Consider the following 12,709-nt stretch of genomic DNA (forward strand, 5'->3'; position numbering starts at 1 on the left):
CATTAAGTTGGCCTGCATTAGCTGAGGGAGGGGTAGGGGAGTGGTGGTTGGGAGTATCATGAAGTTGGCCTGCACTAGCTGAGGGAAGGGCGGGGAAGTGGTGGTTGGGAGTATCATGAAGTGTCCCTGCACTAGCTGAGGGAAGGGCGGGGAAGTGGTGGTTGGGAGTATCATGAAGTGTCCCTGCACTAGCTAAGGGAAGGGCGGGGAAGTGGTGGTTGGGAGTATCATGAAGTTGGCCTGCACTAGCTGAGGGAGGGGCAGGTAAGTGGTGGTTGGGAGTATCATGAAGTTGCCCTGCACTAGCTGAGGGAGGGGCAGAGAGTGGTGGTTCGGAGTATCATAAAGCTGGCTTGCACTAGCTAAGGGAGGGGCAGGGAAGTGGTGGTTTGGAGTATCATGAAGTTGCCCTGCACTAGCTGAGGGAAGGGCGGGGAAGTGGTAGTTGGGAGTATCATGAAGTTTCCCTGCACTAGCTGAGGGAAGGGCGGGGAAGTGGTGGTTGGGAGTTTCATGAAGTTGCCCTGTACTAGCTGAGGGAAGGGCGGGGAAGTGGTGGTTGGGAGTATCATGAAGTTGCCGTGCAATAGCTGAGGGAAGGGCGGGGAAGTGGTGGTTGGGAGTATCATGAAGGTGCCCTGTACTAGCTGAGGGAAGGGCGGGGAAGTGGTGGTTGGGAGTATCATGAAGTTGCCCTGCACTAGCTGAGGGAAGGGCGGGGAAGTGGTGGTTGGGAGTATCATGAAGTTGGCCTGCACTAGCTGAGGGAAGGGCGGGGAAGTGGTGGTTGGGAGTATCATGAAGTGTCCCTGCACTAGCTGAGGGAAGTGCGGGGAAGTGGTGGTTGGGAGTATCATGAAGTGTCCCTGCACTAGCTAAGGGAAGGGCGGGGGAGCAATGGTTTGGCGTACAGTGGAACCTGTCTATAAAGACCACACCGGGAAGGACCAAAAGTGCTCTACGCACTGATAAGTTATATGATCTAAAGACAGAATAACAATAGAATGCTAAGAAGCTTCAATACATTTGATAATTTCATATATAGCTTGGATGTGCACTTTCTTCTGCCTTTGACCATACTCGCTGCTGAAGAGATTTTCTGTCTGTCTGTTTGTCTGTCTGTCTGTCTGTGTCTATTTCTGTCTATCTGTCTGTCTGTCTGTCTGTCTGTTTGTCTGTCTTTCTGTTTGTCTGCCTCCCTGTCTGTCTGTCTTTCTGTCTGTCTGTCAATCTCTATCTCTTTCCCTCTCTGCGTCTTTCTATCTCTCTCCCTTTCTCTCGCTCTCTCTCGCTCTCTCTCTTTCTGTGTTTGTGTGTGTGTGTGTGTGTGTGTGGGGGGGTGTACGTAAGTACATGTGCACTTGCACATACGAGTTCAAGCCAGTTGTCACGTCTGAAGCATGTGAGAAGAAAAAGACGGGCTCGTGGAAAATGCCTGTACAAATGTTTTTCTCCTTCTTAGCTGGTAAATTTGTGGTTCAAGCCGCTGTCTTGCAATAGCTATAGAAATGCTGAAAACAGTCATGTTAAGCATCGACACAGTTTTTGTTGTCAGTTAAAGTCAAGAGTGATCATTGAGCTTTCGTTTCTGTTTATATATTATAACGTATTATGAAGATGAAAGTCATATTATAACGTACTATGAAGATGAAAGTCATATTATAACGTACTATGAAGATGAAAGTCATATTATAACGTACTATGAAGATGAAAGTCATATTATAACGTACTATGAAGATGAAAGTCATATTATAACGTACTATGAAGATGAAAGTCATATTATAACGTACTTAACTATGAAGATGAAAGTCATATTATAACGTATTATGAAGATGAAAGTCATATTATAAAGTACTATGAAGATGAAAGTCATATTATAACGTACTATGAAGATGAAAGTCATATTATAACGTATTATTATCATTCTAGTGCCCTTTATGGCTATGTGACAAATCAGGACTGATTCTAGGTGACCTGTTAAATGTTATAACGTTCAAGGCGGGACCCTTTTTGTATAACGCATTAAAAATCACCACGACAAAATAAAAATTAATATAAAAAACATCAGGGTGAATTGTTCTACTGAATGTCACTTTTTGACATTTTTCTCATGCAATTTACTGTGTAAAATGTGCTAAAAAGCAAATTCTGTCGGTGGGAGGGAAATAGAATGGCAAGTAAGTTTAATACTGAGTAAAGGGAAGCAACTCTTTTTGGTGCTGTCAGTAGCAGACTACACCTATGTGCTTTTGGCAACATGGCAAACAAACCTGCCATCAATCAAGAAGATCTAAAAAAACCTATACGCATCAAAATTCAAGTCTCCCAACACCCCCACTGGCCTTTTGAACAAGATTCAGTTAGATGTCCGGTTTTATTTTTTTAGACGGGGCCTGGAAAACTTTGAAAAAATGACGAAAGACACCTTCGAAGTGAAGATGGATCAAACAACAGGGAAACAATACGTAATCAAACGGTTTGATGAACTTACCAAGAATCACAGAGCTGGAGACGAAGAACTTGTGACTGGAGTCATGCCAGAGACTGGGGACAGCAGCTGTCCAGTCAGTGTACAGCTACAACAAGTACCTGTCTCTGCTAAATCCAAAGTGTGAGCATCTTTGGCAATTCCCTGTCAACACGTTCCATGGAGATGACGAAACATGGTATGACAGCAGACCCATGGGCGTCCACACTATGAAGAAGTGAGCTGTGTCAATTGTCGCAGATATAGATCTACACAAACCACAGCGTGCGAGCGACGGGTGCAACACTACTCGCAGACAAGAACTTCAGTCCAATTGACATTATCAGTGTCACCGGTCACAAAACTGTTAGATCTAACTCCCTGCAACCGTACAAAAAAACATCCACCGCCAAAAAACTAGAGATGGCAGCTGCTATGTCGTCCCAGCTCACAGAGAATAGGCAGTTGGCACTGCTCCCAAGTCATACTTCGCGGGAAGAACCAGCCAAAACTTCGACGGGAAGCAGAATCGAACGCGGTCGCCTCGTTGCATCGGCGACTGTCACAAGCCAGCAAGACGATCCGACAGGACGTGGAACTCAGCAACGACGAGGTAGCAGCTCTTTTCGACCCGGAATACGAACCTGCCATGCCTCCAACGAGACCAAATCCGCCAATGTTCCATCACTGTGACCTCTCGCATGCAACGATCAACATTCAATTCCACCGACATTTAACCGCATTCAACTGCGCATGCGCAACACAAATGTGCAACATTTGAGATGGCTCTTCCGAGAACTGTCCGTTCCAATTTCGGACTTTCTGTTTGTTAGCATTTTCGAGTCTGTGTTCTGGTTTTTTGTTGTTGTTGAGTGTTTTTATGATACTATGCACAGAAAAGAAGGGACACGTTGTGAATTAAACTTTTTGGGAAAGATTACTTGAAAGCTGAAAGTGTGCTGGATGTTTGTTTTGTTTGCTCTGTTTACCTTGTAACCAACCAAGCCAAAATGGCGACACTTTACTTGCAGGGTCGCTTCGGGTATTATGTTTGTTACCACGCACGGATAATAAAACCGTTATTACTAATATGCTGACTGTTAGCAAATGATAACAAGACATGTCTCGAAAACGCTATCAAAATTCGCCTAAAGGCTCATTTTGATATCTTTTTTCTCGACATGTCTTGTTATCATTTGCTAACAGTCAGCATATTAGAAATAACTCATACTATGAAGATGAAAGTCATATTATAACGTACTATGAGGATGAAAGTCATATTATAACGTACTATGAAGATGAAAGTCATATTATAACTTGTAAGGATGAAAGTCGCTTGTTCATTTCAATGCTTGTAATTCTCTCAGGTGCCAGGAGATTGGTTCCGTATAATATCAGCTTAACCGCAGGCAGCAGAGTAGATATTTCTGAGTGAACTATCAAAAAATTGGAAGGTGTTAAACATCAAGTAGAAAGAGTGTTTACGTGCAACACATAGGAGCACCAGGAGGCCTTGCATTTCAGAAATTGTGTTACGTCACGTCATTTTCACTTTTCTGGATAATGTCAAATCTTGTCAAAGACGTTTTGTAAGCCACAATCTAATGAAATACATATCATCGGGATTTTGGTTGCAAGTACCTCAGATGAGATAGCTCATAAACACTTAGTGTGAGAGTTCATTTCCGAAGTACACCCCCTATTTTTGTAATTCAAAGTTATGTCATGAGAAGACTTTTGAGAGGCACGTAAGGATGGAGTGTAATGGACCTAACATGGACGTTAATACACCTAAAAATGCCTGCTCAAAAGCGTAGGTGCAAAAGTGATACAGATACCTGTGAAGAAATGTATGCGGGAGACGATAACTTAGTGATGAATCTCATTCAGACAAATAACGCCTTTAATTGCGTATCCTTTTCATTTTCAGGCAGTGCTAGTTTTCATAAGAGTTGCATTTAAACCTCCAAAATGCCCGTCAATATAAAGTAAGAAGATAGAATGTATCTGTGATTGACAATGTGCGCCATATTTATTAAAGACTAGCAGTTAAGCCCGGCTTCGCCCGGGAGTAAGCGGAGCCCTGTAGCAATTTAAGACGCTCGCTATCCCATTATCATTAGCTTTACCTCCTTTGTTTGGATACAAAAAAGAGTTATCTCCCTTACCTTCTAGAAATTTCCGGAACTGTCCAGTTAATTTTTCTTTCTTCATTTCTTCCCCTCATAGGAGCAATAGCGAGTCTCTAATATCACTGGCATGATGTGCTTGCTACAGGTGAACAGTAGGCACTGAACTGGTCTTGCACCATATAGGCTGTATTCAATAAATGGGAGGTCCATAATCTGAGAAAGGAAACAATGAATCAAGAAACTAAAACCCAGGTGCACATCTGCGGCACCTAGGGAGTGTACGTGCACACTATCTTGTTCCTGCCTCTTGCCATCTCAGAGGTATGGCGACCACAGACAGACAGACACACATACACACACACACACACACAGACCTTCGCCCGGGAGTAAGCGGAGCCCTGTTGCAATTTAAGACGCTCGCTATCCCATTATGATTAGCTTTACCTCTTTTGTTTGGATACAAAAAAAGAGTTATCTCCCTTACCTTCTAGAAATTTCCGGAACTGCATGTCCAGTTAATTTTTCATTCTTCATTTCTTCCCCTCATAGGAGCAATAGCGAGTCTCTAATATCACTGGCATGATGTGCTTGCTACAGGTGAACAGTAGGCACTGAACTGGTCTTGCACCATATAGGCTGTATTCAATAAATGGGAGGTCCATAATCTGAGAAAGGAAACAATGAATCAAGAAACTAAAACCCAGGTGCACATCTGCGGCACCTAGGGAGTGTACGTGCACACTATCTTGTTCCTGCCTCTTGCCATCTCAGAGGTATGGCGACCACAGACAAAAAAGAGTTATCTCCCTTACCTTCTAGAAATTTCCGGAACTGTACAGTTAATTTTTCATTCTTCATTTCTTCCCCTCATAGGAGCAATTATAGCGAGTCTCTAATATTACTGGCATGATGTGCTTGCTACAGGTGAACAGTAGGCACTGAACTGGTCTTGCACCATATAGGCTGTATTCAATAAATGGGAGGTCCATAATCTGAGAAAGGAAACAATGAATCAAGAAACTAAAACCCAGGTGCACATCTGCGGCACCTAGGGAGTGTACGTGCACACTATCTTGTTCCTGCCTCTTGCCATCTCAGAGGTATGGCGACCACAGACACACACACAGACAGACACTCTCTTTTATTTATATGTATAGATTTACTGAAAAAATCGGGTGCATACCGTTTTGGGCGGTTTTACGTTTCACTGAAGGAAACACTGAATTAAGTGTGTTATACTAAACTCTCTGGCTAACATGATTTACACAGAATAAAGAAGTACAATATATGCCATGTAGCTACTGAATGTAGGTTAAGCTTGCGGATTATTGTTTGAATATTGCACCTGCAATGAATCTTTCATGACATAACTTTGACTTACAAAATTAGGGGGTGTACTTCGGAAATGAACTATCACACTAAGTGTTTATGAACTATCTCATCTGAGGTACCTGCAAGTAAACATCTGATGAATGCACCTTTCTCTGATATGTATTTGATTAGATTGTGGCTTACAAAACGTCTTTGACAAGATTTGACATTATCCAGAAAAGTGAAAATGACGTGACGTAACACACACCAAGTAGACTGGAGACGGAAACTTTGTGTGTATGCACTCATAGCTAAACGCTTTGGTCCAAACTGTTAGTTAAACAGTAACTTCGGCATTTTTCAAAAACAAATTAGGCATATTTTGATACGAATACACCCTTTACATAGAGAGCTGTATTGGATGTCCTAGGAATCAATAGTTTTATTGATGCAGTACCATTTCAAACTGTTTGAAACACTCTGATTTTGTTTTTGTGCACATAAGCTGCTTATACCCCGAGAACCTAGCCGTCGCAGCGCACACTTTTGCGCAAAGCTATAATATAGCCCGTACAGTTTTCGATAGGATGGTCGAGTATTGCTCACAATATGATTATTGTGCATGACTCTCAGCCGGATTTGATTTCTATCAAGTCAAATGTAACATTGGGATACGGCAGGCTACTCGGGTTCAAGGTGCTGTTTGTTTCATCAGTGTTAGGAAACCGGAGATATGTGCGTCCTACATATTTCTGTGAATATTTCTGTGAATATTTCTGTGATTGTAGTCTTTGTGTCGTGAATTAAATTGCTTAGGTGTAGCTTGGGGAAGGGCCCCTTATATGGACTGGATCCTATTATGGACCACCTCCTGTTCTGACAAACTAACCGTGCCAGAGCACTCAAAAAACTTGTGTTTGCCATGCACCTTTCCTTCTCTGGATAACTTGCACATGTCAAAACACACAAACCACAAAATCATTACGCCTGTTCTCTTTTGAAACTGATCTGGCAGCGTTAAATCTAAATTCGTTGCTTAAAACGAACTAGTTTCTGTCCATAGACACAGCTCCTAACATACAACACTTACTATGTGAGACAGCTAAGAAGTAATTGTTAAATGTTAGTAGTGTTGGCCCGATCTTTCTGGCGCAAACAAAAGTAATAGCAAAATCACAAAGTATATGTTTTTCCTCCAGTATTGACCACCTTGACAACATAAAATAGAATAAAAGACAGGACAAGATTAGGACCGGTTTCAGTCATGCGTTACATATTAAAAAGTTTGCTAAAAATGACCTATATAACTATAGATCTCAATCTTTCAAAAAAATATATGAAACTGTCTTTTCCACTTCAAATTTGACAAAACTCATCTATTTAATCTCTGTTTTTAATCAGTTTCGTTAGTTTCTTGTTGTGCTTCAAATATGTATCTCATCCAACCAAAACGAAAAAATGTCATACGTATTTGAATTAGTCTGACTCGCACACTGAGTTGAATCATACTACTTTTAAGTAAGTTGGCTCTTTACAATGATTGATGATGGTCTCTTCACTGGTCACAATTGGGCGTCCATGCTACTAATATGGACTAGTTGTGAATTATTCTGTATTGATGTTTTGCTAATTAGCTCTAATTAGGCATTACGGTTAACGAAAGAGAGAACTACCAAGCACAACATTTAACTTCTTCACAAGAAAACAAGCTAGTTTTCAGCATGAATTAAAAAGTAGTTCATATATAAGAGCCCTTCCCCTACTATACATAACAGAACTTTCACATGTACCTGAAATAAACTGGGTGAGAAAGTAATCCTCGCGTTTCTCTCTCTATTCAACTCTCTCTCTTTCCAGTTCTCTAACTATGTTAGTGTATGTAACACAAACGTTCCTCATCGAAAGCGGGAAAAATGACTGGTACAGGAAGACACTGGCTTGAAGTGTGTGCGAGTGTACATTACAATGACATACACGAATACATCTGGCCACCAGCCATGCACCACTTGACTATAACTACCAAAACACATGCACGTAGAGTGAAAGTGATGAAGAAACCCAGCAAAGGTAAGTGTAGATTCACAACACGCATCTTTGCTGAGCCCTGTGTCGACCACCAGTGTCAGAGGTAAGTGCAACTTTTATGCAGAATGATTGTGCTTCATCTTGAACATTAACCTGAAAGCACATAATCAAACAAGTAAACTGGATAATCTTAAGTTCCAAAACAATAAATGTTTGTTTCCAATGACCTGGTTAAACGAAAGAAGGTCGGTACGGTACGGTAGGTCGGTTATTTTTATCAAGGTTTGAGTAAATGTTTTAATAAAGACTGTCAGGAACTATCCCCAAAAAGGTGTTCCCCATTATTTAGATTACGATTAGATTAGATTTTTGATGACGTCATAACCGGTTTATCACAAAGTTGGGAAGGCACCAAGATGATTTCATTGTTCAATGAAATTGATTAAAACTTTGCATGTTTTTAAGTGTGACAAAAGTTGAAGGATCAGGAGGTAAAATATAGTTAATCAAAGAGCCAGAAACGTTGAGTCTTTTAATGTTGCATGGTCATATAAAATCGTTGCATCAACATTCGTATTCACATATCAATCAAAACACGGTGCTAACTTCTCGCGTATTGCCTAGGAAAAAAACATTGACGACTTATTTGTTGGAGTTTATAGGTAATGGTGTTTTAAAAAGACATGCAAACAATTGAAACAAGAACCTTGTTTACTTGATGATCCAGACTTCAATTTAAAATGTTCAAAATTAGTGTGTGCTGTTTTCTGACTAGTTCTTCACGACATACAACCGTGGCATAAAACGCATTCTATAGTAAGCATATTAAACGAATACGTAATTGACAGGCACATGTACAAAATTGAACAATGAGGAGAAAAGAAATAACTCAGGACATTTTAGAATAGCATCTACAACATAGCAACAAAATAAACTTTGACAATACACACTTTGAGAATAATTCTTCCGGCTGCCAGGTTAGTTGATTGTACAAAAACTTAGTGCATTTAATAATACTAGCAGCTTCAACAAATAACGCTACTATGTTAAACACATAAAGGCTTTCAGTATGAAACTTAACATGTTTGCAATTTATCTTGATGTTTGAAGTGAAGCACAATTACTCTGCACGATTTAGTTTAGATGCTAATTAAAACAATGATTCCATTGCATATGTATTTATATAATAATTAACAAACCCTTTGAAGTTTCTGTGAATTGTTCTAATCTAACATGTAATGTTTACATTTTACAGGGCTTCTTTTTGTACTGAATTGTGCCTTTGTTTGTTCATGGTCTTTTTCATGGTAAGACTGATTGATAAGTACCTGTTTTGCAATTCGAACACTCCTGGATTATTTCATTACAAAAGAAAAACGTTCCCCTTCTTTTGTACTGTCACATTCCAGTGAATGTTTCCATGGTGTATCGAATGTCTTGTTCTATTTGCAGCTATTTTAATATCAATCATGTCTCACTTGTTTATTCAATTTCCAGCAATTGTATACATTAAATTGTTTTGTTCTGGACATTGTTGGTACTTTCATGTTTGCCTGCATCCTTTTCAGCTTAACTTGAAAGGCATTTTATATTTCGGAGTTAAAAGTCTCCAACTGTGACTCGTATATTAACTAAGAATTATTTATGCTATTTGTGTGTGTGTGTGCGTGTGTGTGTGTGTGTGTGTGTGTGTGTGTGTGTGTGTGTGTGTGTGCGTGCGTGAAAGCGTGCGTGCATGCGTTTGTGTCGTTAACTTTGTGTGTTTGAAGATTTGTACGATCGTGCATATGTGTGTGTGTGTGTTTGTATGTGTATGTGTGTGTGTGTATATGTGTGTGTGTGTGTGTGTGTGTGTGTGTGTGTGTGTATGTGTGTGTGTGTGCGTGAGTGTATGTGTGTGTACTCTTATTCGTCCTTGGGTAGGTTAGTGCGTGCAAGTTTTGACCATGACATTGCATGACTAAACACACACATTGTGAAATTAATTAATGTGAACTATTTATATATTAGCCTCACTCCCACAGTGAATCACAGGCAGGACGAGTGTCGGATCTGATGTACTGACCAGGAGGACAATTGACACCAGAAAACAATAGGTAAGACAAATAAGGCTCGAATCCACTCAATTATATGTTGACCCTAGTCAGGCCTTTATCGTAGGAATACGTTTTATGAGTAGAAATATGTAAAACGTTTAGTGTATAATGCATTTTGAGAATGATACAAAGAGTGGGTGTCTAAATCATTTGATATTTTGAGCTGCATAGTTAGTCCTGCAGTTTACTTCCGTTAAAGCTGTGGTCTATTTATGACTATCCGGGGCTACGAGTTTGAAAAGATAAGGTGAAAATCATGTACAGAATTATGTACAGCAAACGCTACCCGAAACCCCATCTATACGGCGTGTATGACCTTGAGAGCTTCAGTCAACGCTTAAATTTTGCAGTGGTAACATTCGGTTTGCTCTCTCAAAGTTGGGCATACTTGTCAAGAAGGATCGAGCAGAAAAAATAAACGACTTGGCAGGGATTCGAACTCAAGGCCTCGAGTCTGTATGTGTGCGTGTGTGTATGTGTATGTGTGTATGTATTTTTGTCTGTGTGTGTGCGTGTGTGTGTGTATGTGTATGTGTGTGTGTATTTTTGTCTGTGTATGTGTGTGTGTGTGTGGTGCGTGTAGGTGTGTGTGTGTGTGTGTGTGTGTATGTGTGTGTGTGTGTGTGTGTGTGTGTGTGTGGGTGGGTGCGTGTGTTTGCGTTCGTGCGTGCGTGCGTGTTGACCAGTACATAACCGTGTATGATAACACAGTTATTTTAAAGTTTAATGTAAATTCATAGCTATCAGTGCGGCCCCCACAGTGAATCACAGGCACCTCAGGAGAAGAGTGACTGGTTCTGATGTTTTGACCATAAGAACAAGCCACACCTGAACTAACTGGTAAGAAATCCACGCCGTCGATCCAAATATTCTTAGTACGCTTCCCCTAACTTCCTGTTTGTCGCTGCGATGCGTGCCTTAGGTAGTATGTCTATGAACAATTAAATAAAAGGTATTTTAACAAAGTTAGGATGTTTACTTTTTAGTCGCATCTACTCATCGAAGGTTATATCGTAAGCCCTGAGTGTTTTATAATGTCAACTTTACGTCCGATTGAAGAGCAAGTAAACAGTATGTGCATCAAAGTTGCGTTTTCCAACGAATATTCCACTTAAAACATAAACTATGGAGAAACGAAGCTTCATGTGGTCGTACAGCTCGTATACATTCATTGTGTGTTCAATTGTGTTTCGATCGGCTAAATTTGTTTACCAACCATAACAGCACTGGAGAGTTGTTCGTGATGTAAATCACTGTTTTGACTTGCATTTGATACGCTCCCCCGAGATTCTGTCTCTGTGCTTAGTATGCTCCCTGTATAAGCTTTAGTACACTCCCCCCCAAGATAAATAATTTAGAATTTGAGAAATTTAGTTATTAATGAGCAAACTACAACCCCGTGAACCTATGCCGTACGTTTATCAAACAACAGACATCTGGTTAATTAGTTAACTTTGCTTTTCTGTGCCTGAATGTCAACATAATCTGCACTGCATCATCATTCAAACATCAAACTTTGTTTGCACTCTAGTACACTTAACCTAGGTGGGGTGACAGAAGTGTTTCACCCCTTTGTTTCTGCTTCGAGTCATGCACGCATAATTTGGTATTTGTAATTTGTTTTCACTTAAACACAGTAAGAGGCCCGGTCGAGATTTTCATTGTAAATATTGTTTTCCGGACAATGATGAATCTTCTAAAGACGTTGATATAGACGTTGCTGTGTCACAACACAGCCCCGGAAAGCTGAATACAAAATGCAGCACTTTGTTTCTGTTGAAATGTGTGGAAATCACCCGTGTAATGTCGTTTTCAAACACAAATAGAAAACAAGTCGCGTAAGGCGAAATTACTACATTTAGTCAAGCTGTGGAACTCACAGAATGAAACTGAACGCAATGCCATTTTTCAGCAAGACCGTATACTCGTAGCATCGTCAGTCCACCGCTCATGGCAAATGCAGTGAAATTGACAAGAAGAGCGGGGTAGTAGTTGCGCTAAGAAGGATAGCACGCTTTTCTGTACCTCTCTTTGTTTTAACTTTCTGAGCGTGTTTTTAATCCAAACATATCATATCTATATGTTTTTGGAATCAGGAACCGACAAGGAATAAGATGAAAGTGTTTTTAAATTGATTTCGACAATTTAATTTTGATAATAATTTTCATATATTTAATTTTCAGAGCTTGTTTTTAATCCCAATATATAATATTTATATGTTTTTGGAATCAGCAAATGATGGAGAATAAGATAAACGTAAATTGGGATCGTTTTATAAATTTTTAGTTTTTTTTTACAATTTTCAGATTTTTAATGACCAAAGTCATTAATTAATTTTTAAGCCACCAAGCTGAAATGCAATACCAAAGTCCGGGCTTCGTCGAAGATTACTTGACCAAAATTTCAACCAATTTGGTTGAAAAATGAGGGCGTGACAGTGCCGCCTCAACTTTCACGAAAAGCCGGATATGACGTCATCAAAGACATTTATCAAAAAAATGAAAAAAAACGTTCGGGGATTTCATACCCAGAAACTCCCATGTCAAATTTCATAAAGATCAGTCCAGTAGTTTAGTCTGAATCGCTCTACACACACACACACACACACAGACAGACACACACACACACACACACACACATACACCACGACCCTCGTCTCGATTCCCCCCTCTATGTTA

General features: G+C 40.2%; 1 long non-coding RNA gene across 1 annotated transcript in view; it reads left to right on the top strand.

Moving 5' to 3' along the window:
* Positions 1-11,370, top strand: part of LOC138955195 (uncharacterized) — a 48,700-nt gene extending 37,330 nt beyond the window's left edge. The window contains exons 3-4 of the long non-coding RNA XR_011452138.1: positions 9,946-10,031; positions 10,772-11,370. This is a non-coding gene — a long non-coding RNA (uncharacterized lncRNA). The remainder of the gene's footprint in view (positions 1-9,945; positions 10,032-10,771) is intronic.
* The last annotated feature ends 1,339 nt before the right edge of the window (positions 11,371-12,709 follow it).

This window comes from Littorina saxatilis, unplaced genomic scaffold, assembly GCF_037325665.1.
Source record: "Littorina saxatilis isolate snail1 unplaced genomic scaffold, US_GU_Lsax_2.0 scaffold_193, whole genome shotgun sequence".
Lineage (NCBI taxonomy): Eukaryota > Metazoa > Mollusca > Gastropoda > Littorinimorpha > Littorinidae > Littorina > Littorina saxatilis.